Source organism: Ceratotherium simum, chromosome 3 (genome assembly GCF_057802395.1).
Source record: "Ceratotherium simum simum isolate JZ-2026a chromosome 3, ASM5780239v1, whole genome shotgun sequence".
In the NCBI taxonomy this organism is placed as follows: domain Eukaryota; kingdom Metazoa; phylum Chordata; class Mammalia; order Perissodactyla; family Rhinocerotidae; genus Ceratotherium; species Ceratotherium simum.
Genome location: NC_141902.1, coordinates 88,911,699 through 88,937,714, shown reverse-complemented (window position 1 = coordinate 88,937,714; position 26,016 = coordinate 88,911,699). Strand labels below are relative to the sequence as shown.

The 26,016-nt window shown below is 45.1% G+C and overlaps 1 protein-coding gene across 2 annotated transcripts in view; it reads left to right on the top strand.

The window, feature by feature from the left end:
• The window catches only part of SV2B (synaptic vesicle glycoprotein 2B), a 189,647-nt gene that overhangs the window by 19,966 nt on the left and 143,665 nt on the right, over positions 1-26,016 (top strand). Inside the window, exon 1 of one of the 2 annotated variants that reach the window (XM_087428901.1) lies at positions 2,099-2,184. The exons of the other annotated variant lie outside the window; for it this stretch is intronic. The gene's annotated coding sequence lies outside the window, so the exon portion shown is untranslated. Of the gene's footprint in view, positions 1-2,098; positions 2,185-26,016 lie in introns of those variants that run through there. 2 annotated transcript variants of the gene reach the window in all.

The window sequence follows — 26,016 nt, the reverse complement described above, 5'->3', positions numbered from 1 at the left end:
TATTGATAAGTATGTACTTACTGCCATTTTTTAACTTTTTTTTTTTCTCAGTGTTTTAGTAGTCCTTCTCTGTTCCTTTCTTCTTCTATACAGAATTGATGGTCACTTTAGTTTGACCTCTGTCTGAAAGCTGTACTCTTAACTCCCCTCCTCCCTCCTTTTATGTTTTCGATATCATATCTAACCTCTTTTTTGTGCATTTGTATCCATTACGTTCTTATCATGGAAATAGATAATTTTTCCTATTTGTGGTCTTCTCTTTTCCCCTTAAATCAGTCCCTTTAACATTTCTTGTAGCACTGGTTTCTTGTTAACAAACTCCTTTAATTTTTGCTTGTCTGGGAAATTTTTGATCTCTCCTTCCATTATGAATGATAACCTTGCTGGGTAGAGTATTCTTGGCTGTAAGTTTTTTCCTTTTAGCACTTTAAATATATTGTGCCACTCTCTTCTAGCCTGTAAGGTTTCTGCTGAGAAGTCAGCTGATAACCTTATGGGGTTTCCTTTGTATGTAACTTGACTTTCTCTTGCGGCTTTTAGGATTCTCTCTTTATCTATAATTCTGGACATTTTGATTATGATGTGTCTTGGTGTGGGCCTCTTTGGGTTTATCTTGTTTGGGGCTCTCTGTGCTTCCTGTACCTGGATGTTGTTTCCTTCCTAAGGTTAGGGAAGTTTTCATCTATTATTTCTTGAAATAGATTCTCTGCCCCCTTGTCTCGCTCTTCTCCTTCCGGGACACCTATAACACAGATGTTAGTGCGCTTGATGTTGTCCCAGAGGTCCCTTAGACTGTCCTCACTCTTTTTAATTCTTTTCTCTTTTACTTGTTCAGCTTGGGTAATTTCTTCTAGTCTTTCGTCCAGCTCACAGATCCATTCTTCTGTATCCTCTACTCTGCTTTTGAGTCCCTCTAATGAATTTTTCATTTCCAGTATTGTATTCTTCATTTCTGATTGGTTCTTTTTTATATCTTCCGTTTCTTTGTTGACATTCTCACTGAGTTCATCTATTCTTCTCCCCAGATCAGTGAGCATCCTTAACACTCTTAGTTTGAACTCTCTGTCGGGTAGGTTGCTCATTTCTGTTTCATTTAGTTCCTTTTCTGGGGTTTTGTCCTGTTCCCTTACTTGGAATGTATTCTTTTGCCTCCTCATTTTTCCTCTTTCCCTGTGCTTGTGTCTACGTATTAGGTAGGGCAGCTACATCTCCTGCTCTTGGATAGGTGACCGTATGTAAGTGATGGCATAGGAGGCCTGCTGTGTGCTTACCTCAGTTCTCAATGTTCCAGGGGTGACCCCTATGTGGACTACATGTGTCGTTCTGTTGTGGCCTGTTTGCTCTCCCTGTAGGTGCCCAGGGAGGCCGAGTTATGCTCCTGGCCAGCTGTTGTAATGCTCAGCTGCTTGTAGTTGTTGTGGGCCCTTCAGTCTCTTTATCAGGTGTGGGGAGCCCCAGCACAGTTGGCTGCAAGTTCTAATACTACATTTGTGTTGCAGTATTTCTTTTGAGTAGGCCCCCAGCATGGCAGGTTGTTAGGCTCAGGGCCTTACAATTGCTGTAAGCCTCTAGCCTATTAGGTCTCTTGTCAGCTCTCTGAGGATTGCAGCTGGGTGGGGCTGGCCTCAGGCACAGGAGCACCCAATTGTTTCAGGCTTTGGAAGGTGGGGCAAACCCCCTATGTGGGTCTTTGAGAAGCACAAGTCTTCTGCAGCTGACAAGCCCTGCCGCCCACAGGTCCATACACATAGTCAACACAGTCCTGCCCCGTGTGCCCGCCCCGACCTCCCGAAGCGGACCCAGTGTCTCCACCGCGGGAGCCCTACACACTCCGCCACTGCCCCACACTCTCCACCCACTCCTTGTGCACGCCCTGCGGCACTGAAGTGGGCTCAGTTGCCAGGCTGCAGAGAATCCAGTCACCAATCTATGCGGGCCCACAAGTTGCCTGAGGGCTTGTTATTGGGTGGGGCCAGTCCCTAGGGTGGGCTGCCTGCCCTGGCTGAGCTGGATTAAATCGATGCTCTAGCTGGTAGGACAGACCCTGAGCTAGCAGGCCTCAGGAAGAACTCCAATGGCATCTGTGTCAGCACATCCACACCAGGCCACAACAATGGCTGCCGCCAATGTCCCAGTCCCTGGAGAGGTCTCACCCCTCACCAAGATGCACTCAGGGCCTATCAGGTGAGTCTCTTTTCACCACAGCACTGTGCACCTTTCTTTCTGGTGATTTTAGGATGCTTTGTGAAACGGGCGAGTTTGCGCGCGGGCCCTTTAAGAGCCAGTTTTAGTTTCTTTGTGAACCGGGTTTTCTGGGGGTGCTCCCCAGTGCTTTAGTAGCAGGCACAGTCAGATATTATGCTGCTGGTCTCGATTGTGCTGGGTCCACAAAATGCCCCCAGCGGGGGTGCTCCCCGGCTCAGGGCCCCGCGTCTCCAGGGAGGCTGCGTACCTGTGAGCTGCTCCCGGCGGCCGTGACGCTGGCGGCTGGTGAAGACGGCATTTTTCCTCTCCAGAAGGGAGTCTCTGCCTCTTCCACCTCAATTAAGATTGTCCGTGTTGCAGGAGTTCCTCTTATCCAGTTTTCAGTTCTGTCTCCGGGGTAATTTTTCCACGAGTCGTTGTAAATTGGCTGTGTCCACGGGAGGAGGTGAGTTCAGAGTCGGCTTACGCCGCCATCTTGACTTCCTCCCGACCACTTATTTTCTTAATTTGTTGCTTTTGCTTTTGGTGTCAGATTCAAAAAATCATTGCCAAGACCAATGTCAAGGAGCTTATCACCTATGTTTTCTTCCAGCAGTTTTATGGTTTCAGATCTTATGTTCAAGTCTTTAATCCATTTTGAGTTAATTTTTGTGAATAGTGTAAGATAGTGGTCGAGTTTCATTCCTTTGCGTGTGGCTGTCTGGTTTTTCCAACACCATTTATTGAGGAGACTATCCTTTCCTCACTGTATATTCTTGACTTCTTTGTAGTAAATTAACTGACCGTATAGGCATGGGTTTATTTCTGGGCTCTCTATTCTGGTCCATTGATCTATGTGTTTGTTTTTATGGTAATATTGTACGGTTTTAATTACTGTAGCTCTGTAATGTAGTTTGAAATCAGGGAGCATGATGCTTCCAGCTTTGTTCTTTTTCAAGATTGCTTTGGCTATTAGGAATTTTTTGTGGTTCCGTACAAATTTTAGGATTATTTGTTCTATTTCTTTGCAAAACGTCCTTGGAATTTTCACAGGGTTTGCATTGAATCTGGAGACTGATTTGGGTAGTATGGACATTTTAACGATATTGTTTCTTCCAGTCCATGAGCATGGAATATCTTTCCATTTATTTGTGTCTTCTTCAATTATTTTCATTAATGTCTTGTAGTTTTCAATGTACAGGTCTTTCACCTCCTTGGTTAAATTTATTCCTAGGTATTTCATTCTTTTTGATGCAATTGTAAATTGGATTATTTTCATTTACAAATGATGTTGTCTTTTTCTTAAGATTTTATTTTTTTAGAGCGGTTTTATGTTCACAGCGAAATTGAGAGGCAGATACAGAGAGTTTGTATCACCCCTGCCGCTACACACGCATAGCCTCCTCTGTTATCAATATCCCCCACCAAAGTGGCACATTTGTTACAATTGATAAACCGACATTGACACATCATAATCACCCAAAGTCTGTAGTTTACCTTACAGTTCATTCTTGGTGTTGGACTTTCTGTGTCCTATATCATTTTTAAGCCAAGAAGCTTACTCTGATCCTTATAAGTTGCATAACCTCAGGCAAGTTGTGTAACTTCTCAGAGCCTGAGTTTCCTCATCTGTAAAATGGTCATAATAAGATCTACTTTCTGGGGTTATTGAGGGGCATTTATTGAGGAGATAATGGTTGTCTAGTGCTTAGCAGGGTACATGGCACTCAACAGGTGTTTTCCTGCTGGACTGAAAGCTCCCTGAGAGCTGGGACCGTGTCATCTTGTCTACCACTGTAGTTATGGTATTTAACACAGTCCCTGGCACACAGTAGGTGCTTAATGATTAGTTATTTACCAAACTTGGAGTGGCTTAAAAAAACTTGCATGTTTCAAAGGAGAAACGTATTTCAAAGGATTGGAGAAGTGAGAAAAGTGGTAGAGGAACGTGGAGAAGGTCTAATGCCTTGACCTGGGGGTGCTGGAGGGTTAATTGATCAGCTCACCAAAAGGGTTAGAGAACAAGAATTTGCAAGAGAAGGTGGGGGTGCTTCTCATTTCTAATGTGTGTGCTTGAGATTGCTCTATATTTGGATGATGACTCTCTTGTCCGAGGGGTAATCCTCTTTGTCCGAGTCATCTAGCCTGGGGATTAACTGCTTTAAACTCCAGTCCTCGCTGGCCCTGACAATGTGAGCTTTGTGTTGCCAAGAACCAGGGCTTCCAGGGGTCAATTTCTATGACCCAGCACACAAGGCTCCTTTGAGGTTATTTAATCCCAGCCCCTCAATACTATGGAGGGAGAGACTGATGCCCCGACAGGGAAGGTAACTTATTATTTCCTGTGCCAGATTTGTGATCAGAATGCGTTTCCAGCTTGGAGTTCTCTCCTCTGCTCTGTGCTAGTCTCCAATGAAGGATTCAGGAAAAGGAGCTTAGCCCAAAGAGCAAAACACTGGATCAGTGGAAGTGCTCGAGTACTGAGGCATAGTCCGTATTGTGTTCTGGGGAAGTCTCCAGTCTGCCTGTGAAAAGTCCAGCCTGCTCTCTTGATAATAGATGGGTTATTTGGAAAGCCCAAGGGGCTGAGTCTCCCCACCATTTTTCTCGCTTTGTGTGTTCAGCTCAACATTCCCTTATGGGATGAAGGAAATCTGCCTGGCTCAGCTGGGGTCACATGCCATAGCTGATGGCACCCTAACTATGAGTCCCATGTGGAGTGAGGAAAGGAGAGTTTCTCAAAGGAAAATTGAGGACTTATTGCCAAAAGAAGGAGGCATGGCTATTGGGCAGGCGAAACCCATAACACACACTGAGCTGGCTTTTCTTGCTGAAATAAAGGTTACAAAGTATTACCTTTGTGGGTGAGTATCAAAGACTTTGCAACTCAGGCTCTATCTCTGTCTTTCCTTCCTTTTCTAAGGGTTCCAATGTTCATAATCCTGTCCTTGCTTGCCCTAGTCTTTCTTTTAAGAATTAAAATGTGCAAAATTCAAAGATGGATTCCCCTTGCCCCTTAAGTCCCTTTACATCTATTTATTTAACAAATATTTTATTGATTGCCTGCTGTGCTAGGCCTTGGGGTTAGTGGTAGGCAAGGGAGACGTGATCCTTGCCCTCTGAATTGCTAGCGTGTCTATAACTTGAAGTCCTGTAAGCCCCATTGCTGCAGTCAGGGGTACTAACTTTGGTTAAAAAAAAGAGTGCATTGTTGAATCACTTTGACAGGTTATTCTGCCAAAGAACGTGACTTTGCATTCTCCCTGTGCGTAGAACATCTTGGAAGTTTAAAAGAAAAAATCCATCTTGGGACCAAACCGCTTCCTACTCTGTTCTCCCAAACCTGGGAGAGAGTGGGTGGCTTTCATTTGTGCGGCTTCTGTGTCAGGCTGTGACTGGGAACTGGCGCCCCAGGCTGCTTTGTTGTTGTGTGGTGGTGTCTGAACACTGGACAGCATATTGCTTGGCTATTATCACGTTATTTGTATAATCCCAGCAGCTGGCAATTGTGTAATAATTTTTAAAAGAAAAAGCTGGAGATATTTGCTTAGAAAGAATAAAAACAGGCAGAGAATGAGGTGTGCTGCGCAGTCCCGTGCACAACGTTGGAGGACTGCTCGTCACAAAGGCAGGATTGTTCCTTGGTTAGAATTCCCCGTGGGACTTCCCCTCCTCAAAGTTCAGGGAAGGGTCATGCATTCTGGAAGGGAAGCCTATCTCATTCTCTTTGCACGCATTGGCAGAGCTAGAAAAATTGCCTCAGCCCTTGGGATCTGGTCAGGTTTGTGCTGATAGGGAGCTTGTAAGCAGCCACTGTGGCTTTGAGCCTAAGGACAGCACCAGGGTACAGACTCAGAAGAGCACAGAGCCATGCCGCTCTCTCTGTCTGTTTCATGTTCCAAGGTGGGTAGAGTGTAGGCTCTGGAGTCCGATTACTGGGTTTCAAACTTATCTCCCTTACTTACTAATTATGCTTAATAGCTCTGTGCCTCAGTTTCTTTATCTGTAAAACAAGGATAATATATATTTTAAAAATTATTTTATTGAGGTCATATTGGCTTACAACATTGTGTAAATTTCGGGTGTATATTATTGTATTTCAGTTTCTGTATAGACTTCATTGTGTTTACTACCAACAGTCCAGTTTTTATCGGTCACTATACATATGTGCCCCTTTACCCCTTTCGCCCTTTCCCCACCCCCTTGCCCTCTGGTAACCACTAATTTGTTCTCTTTATCCACCTGTTTGTTTATCTTCCAGATATGGGTGAAATCATATGGTGTTTGTCTTTCTCTGTCTGGCTTATTTTGCTTAGCATAATACCCTCAAGGTCCAAGGGATAATATTAATAGTGCTCTAGCTCATACAGTTGTTAACAGAAATAAATTAGGGGCCGGCCTGGTGGTGTAGCGGTTAAACAGAAATAAATTAGGGGCCGGCCTGGTGGTGTAGCGGTTAAGTGCGCATGCTCCGCTTCTGCAGCCCGAGGATTCACAGGTTCGGATCCCAGGCGCACACTGACACACCGCTTGTCAGGCCATGCTGTGGTGCTGTCCCATATAAAGTAGAGGAAGATGGGCATGGATGTTAGCCCAGGGCCAGTCTTCCTCAGCAAAAAGAGGAGGATTGGCATCGGATGTTAGCTCAGGGCTGATCTTCCTCACAAAAAAAAAAGAAAAGAGAAATAAGTTAAATGAGATAATACTGTGCTCAGCATAATGCTGGGCATATAGCAAGTGTATTAGTCAGCTATTACTGCATAATAAAAATGCTGCGTAACCAACAGCCCCAAATATCTCAATGGCTCACACAACAAACATTATTTATCTCACTCGTGAGTTTGCCAGTCAGCTGGAGTGGCTCTCCTTCACGCTGCAGGTCAGGTGCAGGTCTGCACCATGTGTCTCTCATTCAGCTACCAGGATGCTACTAGCAGCTACTAGGGACATATTCTTCTTGTGGCAAATAGGAGGACATGAGGGATGCCAAACTGTAGGAGCACATTCAAAGCCTCTGTGCTTATCTTGCTTACTAACATTTCATTGGCCAAAGCAAATCACACAGCCAAACCCAACATCAGTGAGGTGGGAAAGCATACTTTTCACAGTGGAAAACACTGCAGCATTACGTGGCTAAGAATGTGGATTATAATCATTTTATGTGGGGGAGAAGAATTGGGAATAGTAATTTGATCTACTCAAGCAAGTTAACTGTGTAACAGGATGTTGAGGGGGACTTTTCTGTTGTCTCAGAATGGGCATTCAGAGTGCAAATCTGAAAAAAAGTAGTCTTAGGCACTCTGCTTTTTAAAGTGAGCCACAAGTAACTAGAGTCCCTCAAGACTTTCCAAGAGGTATCAAAACTGGCCGTGGAGCTCTCAACTCTAAGCCCCCAGGTCTATAGATGTATGGAGATGGAAAGAGAGGGTAGAATCTTTGGAATCTTGGCCTATGGGAAGTACTTGCTTGAGGTGAAAGACTTTTCACTCTCCACAAAGTCAAGTGAGGGGACTTTGACTTGTGAAGATGGGGGATGCTTGCAAGGAGGAGAGATGGGGCATCTGGTACCCTGGCTGAGTGTTTGCTGACCTGCAAGTCAGCAGACACTCCGCTCCTCTGTGGTACTAGTGGGGTGGGGTGGGCTATGCAAGAGAGCTCCTTGGAGGGCTTGGTGTGGCCCCTGGAGTTTGGGGCAATGAAGACATAGAACCTGGTGCCTCCTTCTAGTCTGGAAATTTTGGCAGGCACGAGGTTTAATGGAGTAGCCCATACTAGCAAGGAAAGATGGATGGTAGTACAGTGCCAAAAGAAGAAAAGAACATTTTTCTATTCCATTCATTGAGGGCTTCAGAAGGTGTGGAAGGCTCCACAGGAGGAAGCATGAAGCTTAGGGGAGGGGCAGGAGCCCCGGGGCTGCCCAGGTAGCAGCTGAATCATGATGGCGGGAAATATACCTGAAGAAGTGGCTGGATGCATGGACAGCTGGTGGATCTGAAGTGGGACCCAGCTGCTCCTTTCTGAGAGGCTCCTCAGTGCCAAAGGAAATCAAGGGGAGGCTGAACACTGCCCCAAGAAAACTGCATACACAGGAGCTAATGGCATCAGAGAGGCCAATACAAACCAGAGCGATGCTGGGGCGGGACATCTCTCTATCGTAACTATTATTGGTGTTGTCATGCTTCACTCACATTCCAGTTTGAATGAACAAAATCAGTCTACTTCCTTCCTCCACTTCTGGCTCCTCTTCGTCGCTCCTTCACTCCTCCCTTCAGCTCTGTTTGGCGCCTCACAAATTTTGTGCACTGGCTAATGAGCTCTCTCTGCACAGAGGCAGGGCCTGGGGGTGTGGGCACGCTGGCTGATCCGCTTGGGGCTCCCAGCTTTTACTCCTAATCCCAGCTTCTGCCTGACTGGCAGCAGATGGAATCCTCTGCAAGATGCTCAGCCAAGTTGCTCCACTTTTTAGAATTAGGTGGGGTCCAAAATATGTAAATAAAATGCTGGTAGGGAGCATATCTTTGCAAGGAACAAAGAGTTGGCATTTCTGGGGGAATGAGCTTTTCCCAATTGTAAGAGCTATCTTTTAAAGATAAATCTTTTCCTAATTTGACAATCTCTTAGATTTCAGGGAAAGAGTAAATGGCTAAAGTGGATGAGGAAAGAGGGTAAGTTATGCCTAAGGTACTCTGTCATTTGAGATGTGAGTACAAAGCTATGGTGAGCAATTAATTTGTTCTCATGCTTGGGTCTGGGCCGCTTGGTGACCTGCCTGAATTTAGCAAGTGACAAATCCCACTCCTGGCTCTGGTTGTTGTAAACTAATATAATACACAAGATGCGACTTATTCCAAGCCTTGTGTTTGCAAGGGAATTTGAAATTACCCAAATCTATTGGTGAAACTAGTGAGTATCCAGATTTGCTCTCCAGGTAGTTGGTTTCATTATGCTTATCAATTTTTCATCTGAGTAGAAAAGTAGTACTTGCTATTGAATGAGATTTGGAAAATAGCAAAACTTATAAAGCTCTTTATTTGTGCCACCAAGTTGCTTGCCAGAAAGTTTGTTCTAATTTACGCTACAACCTGCAATGTATGAGTCCCCCTCAATTCATCCTTGCTTTAGTATCATCATTAAAAGAAAAATCAAATATTGTCAATTTGTTAGTTGAGAAAATATCTTATTTTACCTTTCATTTATTTGATTGCTAATGCGATTGAGCGCTTTTATTGACTAATTGTATTTCCTCTTCTAAGCATTGTCTTTCCATGCTCTATGTCCATTTTAAACTGTGATAGTGTTTTCCATATTTGCTAGTAAGAACTCTGTGTATATTGAGGATATTAAATCAGTGACTCTCATAATTACTGTAAATATTTCCCCAATTTATTTGCCTTTAATTTTGTACATATATGGACTTCTTGCCATGTAGAAATCTAGCATTTATATATACATCTTACCAGACTTTTCAGTTAAAATGTTTTTTCTTTTCATGCTTAGGTAGTCCTTCTTTATCCTCAAATCAGATAAGTATTCACCTGTAAATTTTGACTGTTTTTATTATTTTAATTTTGTAGGTGATCTATCAATCATTTGCACTTTATTATGACTTATGGTGTGAGGTAGGGATCTATCTCTATTTAGTCCATTTTCACTGTTGTTAATCAGTTCCCTCAGTACCACTTAATGACCACTCCTCCTTTCCCCAAGGAGTTGAAAAGCCACCTGTATATTTTGTTTCATTTGATCTCTCTGTCTCTTCTACTCAAACTAATGTAATTATTACAGCTTTGTATTATGTCTTAATTTCTAGCAATACAAGTCCCTCTTTGTTTTTACTTTTAAAATGTTCCTTGGCTATTTTCACCCATTTATTCCTCCAGATGAATTATTGAATCGTGTTGCCAAGTGTGTTGAGAAGCTGCAGCTGGTGTATTGAATTAAGAATATGCATATTATGACCTGTTGAATGAGGGTGCACAAGTCATCCACATGGGGGAGGCAGGTAGCTCCCTTAGCATCTAAGCTCCCAGTTTGGGGAAGTGAAACCCAGGGGGTCATTTTGGTTCGAGATGCAATTTCAATACACCCACACAAAGGAAGTAGAGTCACAAGATTTATTACAGATATCAGAAGTGAGGGGGCACAATGAGCTGGGAGAAGGGCAGTTCTCCATCCCAGGTCATGAGTGGGCAGGAGATAGAGAGCAGGGTAGCAAGCACCTGTTAGTGGTAAGGTGATTGGGGGAGAGGTCATTAACATTTTGTGGGCTTAACTTTAAGTGGTTATTTTAAAAGGTCCTCCTGGAAAAGCAAAGTGGTAATTTATGGCGAGAATCCTAAGCTTGGGTCCTTATCTAAATGTCCAGACTCTGGGTGTGAGCAGGGTTGAAATACTGTAAAATACCTAGGCAGCAACTCAGAAAAACAAAAGTTGTTTTTCTCATCACATCAAGTTTTTAAAAAATCCTGTTGGAATTTGGATAGGAATTACGGTTTAATTCCATTACAATTTACATTTATATTTATGTAGTTACATTACAAATTAATTTGGTGAGACTTGGCGTTATAGAACATGGTGTATTTCTTTATTTATGCAATGATTATTTTCAGTCTCTCTATAAAGCTTTGTATTTTAAAACAATAATAATAAAATAATAGAAATTAATCCTTATTAAGAACTTACTATGTGCTAGGCTTTAAATTCAGTGTCTCATTTAATCCTCCAAGCTTACCCCAGATGATTCAGATGGTAAATGGCAGAGCTGGGGCACCTGCCCAAGGTTTTCTGATTCTGAAGCTGAGCTGTTAACCTCTGCAATATATCCCCATCCTTAAGATTCTTGCAAATTATCTCCCATAGTTTAAAGTGGCAGGGAACTAGTTATGAACATATGAATCTTTGTTCTTATTTTTAAATTTTCTCTTTGAAATAAAAAAACTGTCAGAGTAGGGTTAACTTTGCTTGGAATTTAGTGAGCACTATTGATTTGAAGAGTCAAGGTTTTCTTCATGTTAGGCAAGTTTTTATCTAGTGCTATGGTTCTCAATCCTGGCTGTACATCAGAACCAGCTGAGGAGTTTATTTAAAAAAAAAAAATCAGTTCCTAACTCTCCTGAGGACACTTAAACTAGGGATGGAGCTGGGAAATTGAATTTTTTTAAACAAACTGCCCAGTGATCCTAGTGTGCAGCCAATGGTTGAGACCCAGTGACAGAGTAAACCTTTGATTATTATTTCTGTCTCGATTGTTTTTATTTTCCTTCTAGAGTCACCCATAATTCTTGGGTAGAATCTTCTTTCTTTGTCTTTCATATCTATGATATTCTCTCATAATTTTTACCTTTTCATAAAATTTTTTCTTTTCTTTCTGAAGGTAGACTCAACAGCTGGGCAATCCACACAGGGCACCCACTAACTGGAAGGGATGAGAGAGGAGTTGGCTTAAAAATGGAAGCAAATGAGATCAGAACATCAGCTCTCATGAACCGTGTGGGGCCTCATCCCAATTAGGGAGTTAGTTCCTCTCTGCCACTCCCTTCCCTCCTGTACCCACCTCAAAAAAGCATCTATTTTATTAATAATATTTTTTAAAGTCATGCTTGTCCATTGACTCCAGACTACAAAGACTGTATTCCCAATATGTGCTGAACAGTCCCCGTTTTGATAAACTCCTGCTATGTCAGGCACTGTAAACCTATTTCACTGATAGGAGTTGCATTAGGCCAGAGGTGGTGTGGATGTGGGTAAGATGAGCATAGAGCCTGATTCAGAGTAGGTGGTTATCAAAGATGCCCACCCTCCCTCTGTCAAAACTTAAGTCATGATCTCACAATTGGGGTCCCAGACATCCTCCCTGGGGACTCAATTGGGAAAGCAGGGGTGCCTGGGGTTGATTTCCCTGTCTGAATCATCTTTAATCACTCAGCTTTCTCCTGCTGGGTTGATTCTGCTCCATCCTTATGCCTTGTGAGCCATTTGGACACCAGTCCCCTGCCTGTTCTGTGCCAGCACACTTTCTGCAGAGCTGGCACCCCTAATTCTGGCTCCCTCTCCATCCTTTCTGCTGCTTCTAGTTGTTGTTTTTGTCTCTGAGTGATATAACAAAACTGGACGTCCCAGTTACGATACTTTGCATCTGGGGCTCATCTTCCCCAACCTTTCGTCTGTTCTTAGTCCTGCATGTTCCAAGACATCTATTTGAATAAGATCTTGAGGAAGAGACAGTGTGGGTGGGCCATAAAACCATAGAGCCTGCATTTGTTTATCCAGGAATAACCTAGAAAGTCAAGATCCATGCAGTAAACACTCATGGGCCCCTGTGCACACCATGCTATTTGTGGGAACAAATGGGGGGGATTTGCATTTGGTGAATGCCAGCTATTTTCATACAATTTTATCAAGAGTAGACCTTGTTTGCTCCTTACAACAAATTCATGCAAGGTAGGAAGCATTATTCTCACTTTACAGAAAAGCTAAGTCTCTCATCCAGTCTCATAGTTGGTGCATGGTAGAGTTATGTTCCAGGCCTTCGGACTCCTCATCCAGTGCTCTTTTCTCTGTACTGGGCATGTCTTCACTGAAGGTCTCCAGAGATGCACAAGGAGAGACTACCTGGGAACAGGCTGGGTTTGCTAGATAACCATCTCCAAGGGAGACAATCCTGAGCTCTGAGCACACTTTCTCTGTGTCCCCTGTATGTCTTGAAGTTACTCCTTTACCTGGAAGTCACCTGGGACTGTGTAGAGGACTGTAGCCCAGAGAGGTGCCCTAAAGAGGTGTGTAGGGGAAATGGGGTGCATGGGGTTGCTCTGGATGTCCCTTCATCGCAAGGTGTTTAGCTTTGCCAGTTCAGAGAGGATGCTTTCAATCCCTTGGGAAATAATTTGTCTGTGGAACCTTGTTGTGCCTTTCCTTATGAGAAAATCATCCCGGGTTAACACTAGGGTGGGCAACTGTGTTTTGGCTTGCTGGTACTGGTTTGCATTCTTTTCTCACCACGTTCATTAAATTATCAAAACGTTGTTAAGATTTACATGAAATCTCCTAGCCTCAGGGCCCATCTGTTCTCGCTATTTATTCCCTCAGGGAAGTCACGAATCTGTCATTTGTGATTTTACGGTTTTTCATCTCCGCGGTGCCTCCTCTGAGAGGCTATGAAGCACAGCTCTCCATGCAGGACTCTTGGGGGGACTGTGAAGCTAATGGCACATCCTTCCTCAGGAAGTGAGAAACCCTCTCCTGATTGCCAGGCACAGCAGCCAAGTCCTTCTGGGAAAACACGTGTCCTTCCCTCACAAAACAGACTTCCAGTCCACAGAAGGATCGGGACTTCTTTTAAGTCATGCTACAGATTTCTGCTGTCCAGAGGTGCAAAAAATATTTGTTCTCAAAAGGGAACGGTATTAGTTTGCTAGGGCTGCCATGACAAAATACCATAGACTGAGCGGCTGCGACAGCAGAAATGTGTTTTCTCACAGTTCTGGAGGCTGCAAGTCCAAAATCAAGGTGCAGCAGCTTGGTTTCCTCTGAGGCCTCTCTCCTTGGCTTGCAACAGCTGCCCTGTTGACACCTCTTTACTTGGTCATCCCTGTGTGCCTACATCCCTGGTGTCTCTTTGTATGTCCTGATTTCCTCTTCTTATAAGGACAGCAGTCAGATTGGGCAGGGTTTTTAATTTTTTAACTTAGTCATTTTAACTTAGTCACCTCTTTAAAGGCCCTGTCTCCATATAGAGTCACCTTCTGAGGCCATGGGTGTTAGGACTTTAACATATGAATTCTGAGGGGACACAATTCAGCCCATAACAGAGAGGGAATGAGTGAGGATATAAGCACTTGTTGAGTTTCTGTTCTATGCTGGGCACTGTATTCACAGCTTCACATATATTTTCTCACTTACTGAAAAGGATCTTACAGATCATCCAAAAGTGATCACAGCTGACCTTCGTATAATCACCATGGTACTGTCAGTACGAGGGGTGAGGCTTCCTTTCAGAACTTGAATTTAACCCCAGGGCGTAAAGAGCAGAGTGGGAAAATGAAGTCACCTTGAAGACAGAAAAGTGCCCCTGGCCCCACTGTACTTGAACATAACTGGATTGAATAGATTAATAATCATGATAATAATAATGATAATAATGCTAATAACTGATATTTGTTGAGAGCTTCCTGTGTTCCAAGTGCTTTGAATGTATTACTTATTTAGTAGTCACAATTCTAAGGAAAAAATACATCTAACGCTCTTAAGAGGTGTTGGTCAGCCAAGTATGCATAGAGAAAGGAGCTTCTCAGAAGGCGATGTTGGCAGTGCCTTCCAAATACTGCCCAAGAAAGAGGACATTCTAGCCAAAAGACTCAGGTATGAGGGTTCCCTTGGCGAGGCTGTGCCTACTGTGGGCACGAGTGCAGCAGGCTCTCAGCTGGAGCCCAGCAGTGCGGCTCGTCTCCCTCTGCTTGCTCCACTGCCGTGCTCCTCAACATCCTTCCAAATATGGATGGGCTTCCTGTGCTGCTGTGCCTAATGGGGGAGGGGGTGCTGGTCATGCCAAGATGAGGATTCTGTCTTACAGGTAGATCTCTCCTTGCAAAGAAGTAAAGTGGCATTCTGGTTGATATCTCAGTCTGGAATGCTTGGGTATGGGGAGAGACTTGTGTCGTAAGGCTGATGAAGCCTCATTTGGGGTGGGAGCCAGACCTTGGGCTGGGATATTGTGTTTGTTTCCTGTGGCTGCTGTAACGAATTACCACGAACTTAGTGGCTTAAAACAACACACATATGCTGTCTCACAGTTCTGGAGACCAGAGGTTAAAATGGGTCTCACTGGGCTAAAATCAAGGTGTTGGCAGGGTTGCTTTCCTTCTGGAGGATCTAGAGAAGAATCTGTTCCCTTGCCTTTTCCAGTTTCTCGAGGCCAACTGCCTTCCTAGGCTTGTGGCCCCTTTCTCCATCTTCAAAACCAGCAGCTTACCATTTTCAAATTTCTCTCTGACTCTGACCCCACTGCCTTCCTCTTTTAGTTATGAGGATCCTTGTGATTACAGTGGGTCCACTCAGACAACCCAGGACAGTCTCCCCATCTCAAGATCCTTAACTTAATCCCATCTGCAAGTCCCTTTTGCCACGTGAAATGACATATTGACAGGATGCAGGGATTAGGACTTGGACATCTTTGGGAGCCATTATTCTGCCCATCACAGTTATCCTTAGCCTTGGATGATGGTCAGCTGCCTGCTTTAGCTACACCCAAGCTTAATGTTGGCTGTACATTCTGTTTTATTCTATTTTATTTTTTTGGTGAGAGAGATAGGCCCTGAGCTAAATCTGTGCCAATCTTCCTCTATTTTGGGTGTGGGACACCACCACAGCATGGCTTGATGAGTGGTGTAGGTCCATGCCCGTGATCTGAACCTGCGAACCTGGGCGCTGAAGTGGAGCACACAAACTTAACCACTACGCCACCGGGCTGGCCCCCGTACACTCTAATTTTTGAAGTTGATCCTCCCTACCTGGTGAGACAAGGAGGAGGGTATTACCACCCCACATGAAAGTCAAGGTAATGGAGGTTCACAGAGGCTGAGTAGTTTTCTGGGATTGGAACCTGTTCTGGCTAGCAGCCCGGTCATTTCCATTGCACCATTCTTCCTTTCCAATCCATTTAGCAGATAGGGACACTGAGACTTATTTCCATTAAGATGAGTAAGTGGAGAACTACAGGAAGGAATATAGTTTCCCAACCAGGTGGTGGAAAGGTAGAAACAAAGCATCTAGGTGTGGATGTTCATGTGGTGCGCCAGGGATTTCTCTGTCTGCTTCGAAAGCTAACGTTCCTTGGTTGCTGGTGTTGCTCTGCATTTGGCTTTATTGTAAAACTTAATCAGCAAGTCAGGCTACAAACTACCTCAAGAAGGAAGCAGGAAAATCTCTTATTTCATTAAATTGTTCCTTCATGCATGCATTCTTTCATTCTTTTATCACCCACGGAGGGTCTTTTCTTTGGTGAGTGCTGTGGGGAATATAGAGATGTGTAAGATATGGCTCTTGTTCTCAAGGAGTTTACAATTGAGCAGTTCAGTCTGGTCCTTTGTCCTGTAGGCCACATAGCATGGGCTTTGGAATCGAAAGATTTGGGCTCAAATGCCAGCTCCGTCAATCACTAGCTGTGTGATGTTGGGCAAGTTGCTTAACCTCTCCGAGCTTGCCTCAGTTCCTCCTTCTATACAATGGGATAATAACCATCCCTGCCTTGGAGGATTCTTAGGAGGACTGAATGAATGTCAAGCTTCCAGCTCTGAGCTGGGCACATGGCAGGTGCTCGTCAGCTGTTCTCTACCTTCCTTCCTCTGGGGGCTTAGGTTTCTCTTTAGAGAAAAGAGAAAAATGTGGATGAGATGGGGTGAGGAGCATGGGAGGTGAATTTAAGCATTTCTGGGATGTTCTAATCAATGGGCAGAGACCAGGATGGACACAGATCGACGGCACCCTTTGTGTGGCCATTCCAGAGCAGGCTCATTATGCCGGCCAGGCCCTCTGTTTGAGGGCGCCCACACACTGACAGTGCTGTGCAGTAGCTCTTCTTGTATCTTCTGGCAGAAAGGCTCAGTCGGTGTTTAGAAAGCAGATTGTCCACTCTGTCCTGGTTTTGGAAAAGAAAAGCTCTTTCCATGGAAAGAATAGCTTCTAGGATGAGAAAGAAAAGAAATGATCCAGAGACATAACAGACACAGAATGGGTCCAGGCACAGCCAGAAGGGTATGGATGTGTCAGGAGTGTGATGCCAGTGGGGACGTGGTGGGCTGGAGGGGAGGGAGCGAGACTCGTGCTCTAAGTGTTCTGCTGGGCTCTGGCATGACGCCTTCGTTGGTGGAGTTCAGGTTTTAACCCCTAATTACTGGGGTGCAGAAATAGTCCCAGGAGTTCACCAGGGTTTCTGTGTTAACTCTGTCAAGCTGAGCAGATTCAGTAGTTCTTTGAGCTTTTCTTTTTGTCATTATACGCATTAAAGTGGCATGCATTTTGTGGACTGTAAGGAGACTTGGGAGGAGGTAGTGAATAATGACATTTGGTGCTCTGCAGAGAAAAACATCCCCCAGCTGTCTGAGCACATTCCATGGAGAAAAGGAGGTGAATACACTCGTGAACGCTCTTATCTTTCTTAGGTTCCTCCCAAGGGCTCAAATCAAACCTGAGATTGTGCAGAAACTGCACTGCCACCCTCCGGGGACACATCCCATCACCAGCCCTTCTCTGTGTCTAGCGGAGATTGTCGGCCCCTCCTCAGAGCTGTTTCCACCCTCTCCCACCAGTGAGTCATCCTCAGAGGCCGTTCTCCGAGAAGGTGGGATGGGAGAGCAGGGGGAGGTGTCAGAACACGAAAGCTCTTCTGTTCTTCCCTTGAAGATTAACTTTGCAGCTTGTAAGCGGTGATTTTTCTGCACAGTCAGAACAAGTGAGTGGACCAGGTAGTGACCCAGGGTCTGGATCCCCCCACCCGCCTACCTCCCACCTGATTGAATATGAGATCGTGTGTTGCCACATGCAAGTCTCTTGTCCCGCTGCTTCTCAAACAGGGGTAATCTAATCACAGTGACAGTGTGTATGTGAGATCTTTGGAGTCAAGTCATTTCACAAATATTTAATATGCTCTGGGTTAGATACAGGACATATACAGAAATGAGTATGTTGACAGTGTCTGCTCTCCAGACGCTTAGAGTGTAACTGGCAAAATAAACATGCAATTGACCATCACGTAAGGTAGATTGAAATGAAGGCTGTGGCAAAGATATAAGGAAAGTGCTGGGTGTGCTAGAAAGGAGAAATTGTTGTCCGGAGTTGGAATTAGGAGAAGAGGGAGCATCGTGGCTGAGCCAAGTGAGACGGCGAAGCCAGCAAAGGTGTAGTACGTTTGGGAAAACCCGGAAGTGGACCGTGGTCTGCGTGCACAGATGTGGCTGCAAAGGTGGACAGAACTCAAATGGAAGTAACATGTGGGGCATCTAGCATGATGAGCCTGGCACAGATGGTGGCTACCAGGGAGGGCCTTGGGGACTATGTGGGGGAAATGGGTAGGCAGTAGGGAGCCACCCAAGGCTTCCTTGGGGGGATTCTTTTGGTCTGATCTGGTCTGTGGTTGGAGGCACTATGACTGTGTGCTTTTAGACCTGTTCCCTGGTTAGAGTCTTAGCCCCGTCACTTACTAACCGTGTGCCCATGAGTATGAATTCCTCAGCCTCTGCTTCATCATCTGTAAAATGGGGGCAGCAGTAGTAGGGATCTTGGGAGAGTTCAGTGGGATAACACGTGCAGAATGCTTAGCTCGGTGACTGGTACTTGGCAAGGCTCAGCAAAGGGAACGCGTGTTAACAGCCATTCCAAGGAGCTGGCTCCTCACAGCGGGGAGTGGGTGGGTTGGGAAGATGAGGGACTGCAGGCCTGAGGCCACGTGGGCAATTGTTGTGCATGTAGGTCACTGCCTGAACCTGGACAGTGAGGGGGAGGGGAGGGGGAGGACTGAGGATGACTCATAATGTTGAGACCGAATGGCTGGGACTGGGCAAGTATGGGAAGCGGGGCTGAGGAAAGAGGGAGCAGTCAGACCTCGGAGGTTCCTAGATTAGGGCGAGTCGGGGGAGGATGAGAGCAGTGTTGGAGGAATAGGAATCCCCTGTTGGGCATTTCAGGGTCTGGTGGATGTCTGACTGGGCAAGTTCATGAGCTTATTGCAAATTCAGGGGCAAGGTCGGGGTCAAGTTATGTGGGGATGTGGTAGAAGTGGCTGCAGTCTTCCAGGGAAACAGAGCAGAGGCAGAAGAGGGAAGTGCTGTGCATAGAACCCTCGGGAACATTTCCATTTAAAATGGAGGTGGAGGGTAAGGAATAGGGAAGGAGAGAGAGAAGAAGCATGCAGGGAGGAAGCAGGAGAGAGCAGGTGTCATGGACCCCAAAGCAGGAGAGTTCTGACCAGGAAGGGGTCCAGGAGGGTGGGGACCCAGAGGAGGCGCCTGAATGGGAAGGAGGACCTAAGGAGTGAGTGAGTGAGTCTCGTGGACTCGTTGCCAGCACAGCGGTGGGAACAAGAGCCGCAGAGCCAGGAGCGAGGAAACGAGTATGTGAGGGACACAGGCCAGTGAATGCAGACATTCCTTAAGATGTTTGGTGGTGAAAGGAAGGAGAGAATGTAGATTGAGGTAGCGGGAAAGAGAGTTGAGAGAAATGTTTTCAGATTGTGCGATATCTGAGCATTTTTACAGGGTAAAAAGGAAGAATGTGACGAAAAAGAGCTTGAAGATGCACAAGGAGGAGGTGGTGGATGGAGCGAAGTTCAGGAACAAATGGCAGGGGGTGGGGCTGAGCACAGGGGGAGGTTAGCCTTAGACATGGGTAGTGATGCTGTGGAGGCAGAGAGAGGCGCCGTGGGGGGGGGGGCGGGCGGGGACTGGAGACCTTCTGAGAGAAGGCTACAGTATTCAGTGACCTAGGATGCGAGGCCAGGAAGTAAGAGGGAAGGGAAGTGGGGTGGGATTTATGGAAAAGGTTTGTAACAGCCCTCGTGGGGAACAGAGCTAACTATTAACTCAAGGCTGTACAAACATTGACAAGCAGGACCGGGCTCTGGTGATTTGACATCTGTATTGGGAGTTGAGTTGATGAGCACATGAGTGTGTGTATCTACATATATGTGTATTACATGTGTATACACATATATGTATATATATACACATGTGTATATATATATCCCTATATATACACATGTGTATATATGTATATGTTTTCTTTTTACCACGAGCCTTGGCAGTCTAAGCAATGGGAAAAAAGAAAGTGGGTTTATGCAGGGCTGGAAACTGCCTGTCTGTGGTGCCTCATGGGAACTAGCACCACTTCAGGTGAGGTCAGTGCATAATAAGGACTAGGAGACTAAAGAGTATGGGGCGTCTGTTGTGCGCCAGACCTTGAGAGAGGTGCATGACCCCCCTTAGCTCATCGAATACTCTGCAAACCCCATGAGGGAGGCCATGTTACTATTCACATGCTGCAGATGGAGAGACTGAGGGTCATGAAAGTTAAGTGACTTGAATGCGGTCACACAGAGTAAGTGGTGAAGGTGGAAATGGACACCTGTGACTCTGTAAGAACCAGGCATTTTCTCCTGCATCCTGTGTGTGCAGTGCCGACTTGGTTTTAGGGCTGATGAGACATGAAAGGGCAGCATTTCCTGTTGGGTCAGTTGCACCAATGAGCAGTGGCTTTGACTCTAGAAAAAGAACAGCATTGAACCACCACCCTCCTGTTCCACTAATCTGAGGCAATATGTGTGGGAACTTTTTCTTCCTGTCTCTCTCTTTGTTTTCCTTTTTGTTTTTCTTTTTGAGGCTGTCTGCTCTAATACACAGGAATCGACAAATTCTAATGATAGTCTATTTTGGAGGGAGTGTTAAATTATTCAGACGCAAGCACAAATAGAATGTCTCCAGCAGCCTCGACTTCCTATTTGAACCTGCGGATGTCAATTTGTCGAGCCTTGTGAGGGTCTGCAGTGATGTCGGGGCGGGGGGCAGGCGCCCAGGAAGCAAGGCTCGCTGGCTGCTGTCAGGAGCCTGCAACTCCAAACCCTCCCTGTTTCCAGTCCCAGGCTGCAGGGTCCCTGGGTAAGGTGTGCCGCCATGGCAACCAGGCCCTGGCTGAGGCCTCTTCAGGTTCCTCTCGTCCGCCTCCACGTGGGTGTCGGTGGACCTGCAGAGGATGCGATCCATCAGAAGCTGGACCTCCTGCGCACACTTATGTGATCACATGTGTGGTTTTGCCTCGCTCTGAGCTCCGAAAGGTCCCCACGTGCATCAAGGCTTCTTGCAGGATGGTTCCAAAAGTGAGGCATGTTGCGATTTCCCAACGTGGCAGTCCTCTCATGTCTGTCCCCCACTTTCTTTTCATTGCCCATCCTCCTCTGCCACAGGAACTTCTTTGCCTCCTCTGCTGAGGATGTTGCTGCAAGAGGCCGTTTGGGGTTGCTCTGATTCTAGACCCTCCCTGTGGACACACCTGGAGGGACGGACAGAGCAACAATGTAGCTGCAACGTAGCATGGTTGTTTAATTGATTATCCAAACCTGGACACTTATGAGAGTGAAAAGGAATGCTCTTTAATAATGACTCCAGGACATCAGGCATAATCAGGCACCGTCCAGAGCAATTTAGGAAGATGGCCACTCTAGAAAAAACAGGCGCTTTGCAATTAAGTGTTTTGTTTAACTTCAAAGGACCTCAGTTTTCTCATCTGTTCAGCTGAAACCTATTTCATGATCATGTTGGCGTAATATATATAAGATGCCAGGCACACTTCCTATCACATGCATTTAATATATATTAGCTCTTTTTCTTTATAAAAGAAACAAACCCAATAAAAACAACAGCGACAACAAAAACCGCTCTGCACCAAAAAACAGTGGTACGTTTCCAGCGGATGGGATTGAATTCCACCCATTGTCACCACCTCCCCACACCCGGCATTCCTGCTGATCAGACATGGAGTGTTGCTTTCCCCATCAACCGTTTCCTTTTCTTCTCAGACGTTTCTGGTCTGTATATAATGTGTATATAATGGTGTTTCTCAACCCTTTTTTTTTTTTTTATTACCTTCTAAAGAGCCTTTTAGACATTTTCCCTCTAATTGCCAACCCCTCCCTCCCCACCATGAAATTTTACTACCACAGATGCACTGTATGTCTGTTTATGTACATGGCCCTTTGAGGAGCCACCAGCCATTGTGATATCTTAGAGCCCCCCACCCTTGCAGAACCAATTTCACCCCCTCCAAGAAGTGCTTTTCACCGGCTTTGAGAATGGGTAGCATATAGCACGGTCATTTTTGACTCTTCCCACCCTCCGTCTCAGATTCTCCCACGCTGGGCTGTGGTGCCTCTCACATGGTGGGAGGGGAAGAGCCGTGAAAATCAGTAAGAGCCACCTTCTGTTGAGCAAATGCTTCCAACTATGTTATCTCTAATCTTCACAGCAACCCTGCAAGAAAATTTTTCTTTCGTAGATGACAAAACTCAGGCTCAGAGAGGTTAAGTCACCCACGGCCATATGGCTGTTGAGTGACAGAATTTAAGACTATGTTTGTCAGATATGAAAATTGAAGCCTCTGTGCCACACCACCTCTTTGTTCGTGAAGGTCAGGGAGAAGGCAATGGTAGAAGGAAAGCAGCATTAACGGAGCTCCCACTGTGTGCCTGGGGCTCCCTTAGGTGTTTCATCTACTTTATCTCGTTTAATTCTCACCTCCGCTCTTGAAGTGGGTGGGATGGCTCTAGTTTTAGAGACAAAAAGGGGTTTGTCAAAGTTCACACGGCAAGTGTTCGTGAAGGCTGGATTATAACCCAGCCTGTTTGCTCCTCAACCTCCTCTGTCTGGTCATTACGTGACTCCCAGGAGGAGGTGCTCTGAGCCTCTGCCTTGTGGGAGGGTGAGAGAACCCCCACAGTTGTAGCTTTCTCCCTTGGCCAGTTTTTTATGTGCTCAACCCTCCTTCCCCAACACACACACGCAATTGTTTTTGGGTGGGGGCACAGTTAGATATGAGGAGAAATATAAACTGTAATGTTTTGAAAACTGTAAATATCACTACCTTCACAAACTCCTGGGGATCTGGGAATCCCAGATTGAATCACTGGTCTCTGATGTACCAAAGAGAGACCGTGTTCTCTGGAGATAAAGTTCAGCAGGATGGCATTCAGGCAGTCATGGTGGAGGGTGTGGCTTAGGCGTGACCCTCAGGAAGCAGGAAGACAGGGGCCCTACTTCAGCGTATTGTGGGGAGGTTTGAATCAGGGTTAATGCATCTGATAAGTCCAGAACATAAGGAGTCAGTCTGTGGGGTTTATTCTCTAGGGGCCTCTGGTATATTTTTGGGGAGAGAAACTTAATCTACGTGTACTGATCCCAGCCAATGGAGCACCAGTGGGAGGACCCAGCCCCCTGGGGTGCTTTGTCCCAGCAGAGAACTGTGCAGTGGAATAAGGGATCTTGGGGCAGCTGTCAGCAAGCCCCTTACATCTTTCGTTTCATCATTGGCCTGATTCTCTGATTCCTGACCTGACGGCCAAGTAGGACCAACCGTTCCTTCTATCCTCTGGAGGAAGGAAGCTTTAAGCTCTGGTAGGTAAACTGCCTTTTTAATTGTCATCGTGTCTATCTCTCCAGGAGCAGGCTGCTTCCTTCCCTGGGGGAGGCGGGGGCGGTGACAGCCAGGGTTGGCTGGCTCTCCTGTCGTGCTGAGAGGCATCTGGAGGCTGGCTCGTGGGGATCCAGAGCTGGCGGTGATGAAACAGAGAGTGGCAGCTCTGGCCAGAGGAGCGAGATGGCTCTGAGGATGCTGCTCATTCCTGCTCTCCTGGTGACAGGCTACTTAACCTGACTGGGGTTGTGGCAGATTAAGGAAGAAATATCTGCTCCTAAATGAAAAAATGAATCCTGTGCAGAAGACAATCTGTAGGCAAATCAGCAGTGTCTGTGCCTGATGTTCAGGGAATGGAAGTCCCAACTCATAAACCAGTTGTTGGGATGACTTGGGAAAATCAGGCTGTTGCTGAGCCTTGGTTTCCCCAGCTATAAGATGAGAGGGTTGGGTCAGATAACCTCCACATCCCATTGATCTTTTTTCTGGTTCTATAAATTTGTTAAATGGTTTTATTGAAAACTTGAATATGCTGATGGGACACCCATCCAGACTCCAATTACTTATCACCCCAATTACTAATGAGTGTTTAAGCCACCCTCATATCAGAATCCAGCCAACTCAATTGTTTTGAAAATTGTGTGATTCTGAATGTGAGATTGAAGATGAGAATGGCATTAAAGCATTTACCACAAAACTATTACTTATTTTTGACTTATAATTAGATTTATTGTGGATAAAGAGTAAGCAAATAGCTAGTGAGTAGCCACATGCCAGGCGTGAGATGGTGGACAAATTACAAATGCATTTACCTTTAGACTCAGAAATCTTGCTTCTAAGATTTAATTCCAAAATTACAGAGACAAAAATATGAAAAATATAAAAAATATATACACATGGTTATTAATTGCAGCTAAGAACATCAGTTGATCTAAATGCATCAAATATACCAAAACCCATAGGTTCATAATGGTACTCAGGATAAAACACGTCCTTGGTCACTTTTGGAAGATGCTAGGGAACCAACTTATTATTTTGAAAATAAGGGTAAAGAAGGGAAAGGATCAGTTGTTTGCCTTGTCTTTCCTATGTGGACTATCTCAGGACAACCCAATAGGAGATATGGGGAAGTTTCTCTTTATAGAAGTATTCCAGCTAATAACTGAAGACAGAATTTTATAATTAGATTTTTGTAATCCTGAATTGCAGCGTCCAGACAATAATCATCAATGGCTATACCATCACGAGAGGAAAGACAACAAGATTTTATGTGCCTCTTGATAGAAGTACCACAACACTGCCTGTGAAGTAGTCTTGATAAAAAAAAAGCTAATGTGAATATGAGCAAGAGTAGCAGTGTCCAAAAGAACTTTCTGTGATGACAGAAATGCTCTGTATCTGTGCAGTCCAGCGTAGTCGTCACTAGCCACCTGTACGTGTTGAGATCTTGAAATAAGACTAGCGTGACTGAGGAACTGAATTTTAAAACTTTATTGAATTTTAATCAATTTAAATATAAATAGCCACATGTGGCTGAGGGCTACTACATTGGACAACACAGCTCTACATTTACCTGTGAACTTATGGGAGACATGGGATAAAAGAACGTGTTAAATAACACCACAGGAATGCAAACAGCAAAATACACTCTACAGGAAACTCAGTAGGACAAACTCTCTGGTTTCATCAACAAATAAGATACAACGAATAAAAAAGAGGTAGTCTGGGGAACATGTAAATTATTAAAGACAAGTGATATCAACTGATTTCAAGATATGGAGCTTATTTGAATCATGATTTGAACAAATAAATTTAAAAAATTATGAGACAATGATATGACAAAATTTTTGTTAATTTTTAAGGTATGATGATGGTTTACTGGTTATTTGAAAAAAGAGTCCTGGGGCCGGCCTGGTGGCGCAGCGGTTAAGTGGACGTGCTCCGCTTCGGCAGCCCAGGGTTCGCAGATTCAGGTCCTGGGTGTGCACTGAAGCACCACTTGTCGAGCCATGCTGTGGTGGCGTCCCATATAAAGTAGAGGAAGATGGGCACAGATGTTAGCCCAGGGCCAATCTTCCTCAGCAAAAAAGAGGAGGATTGGCATAGGATGTTAGCTCAGGGCTGATCTTCCTCACACACACAAAAAAAGTCCTGTTCTTTTAGAGACACTACTGATATATTTATGAATGAAATCATATTACGTCTGGGATTTAATTCAAAATAATTTGGTGTGTGTGTGAAGAGGGAAGTGGGGTGGAGAATTCGGTGCAGTACAGATGAAACAAGATTGGAATGAGTTGATAATTGTTGAAGCTGGCTAGTGGGTACATGGGTGTTCATTAGGTTATTCTCTCTACTTTTGAATGTGTTGGAAAATTTTCACAATAAAATCTGAAAAACGAAAAGAAACAAGGAAAACTTCCAAGGAACCTCTCTCCAACCTCAAATAACAGCAGCAACCACAAAAACATCACCTTGAGCTAAAGTCAGAGCTGAGAACTGGGGGCCAGGAAGGATGTACAAATGGTACCCAGAAGGAAAAGCAGGGTCCCCTGAGGGCAAATAGCACTGTCAACCGTGCAATAAGGAGAGTAAGCCCTGGGCCCAGGGTGGCGTTGGGGAGCAGGACCTGGAACTAGGACGTCTCTATTAAGCTGCAACCTC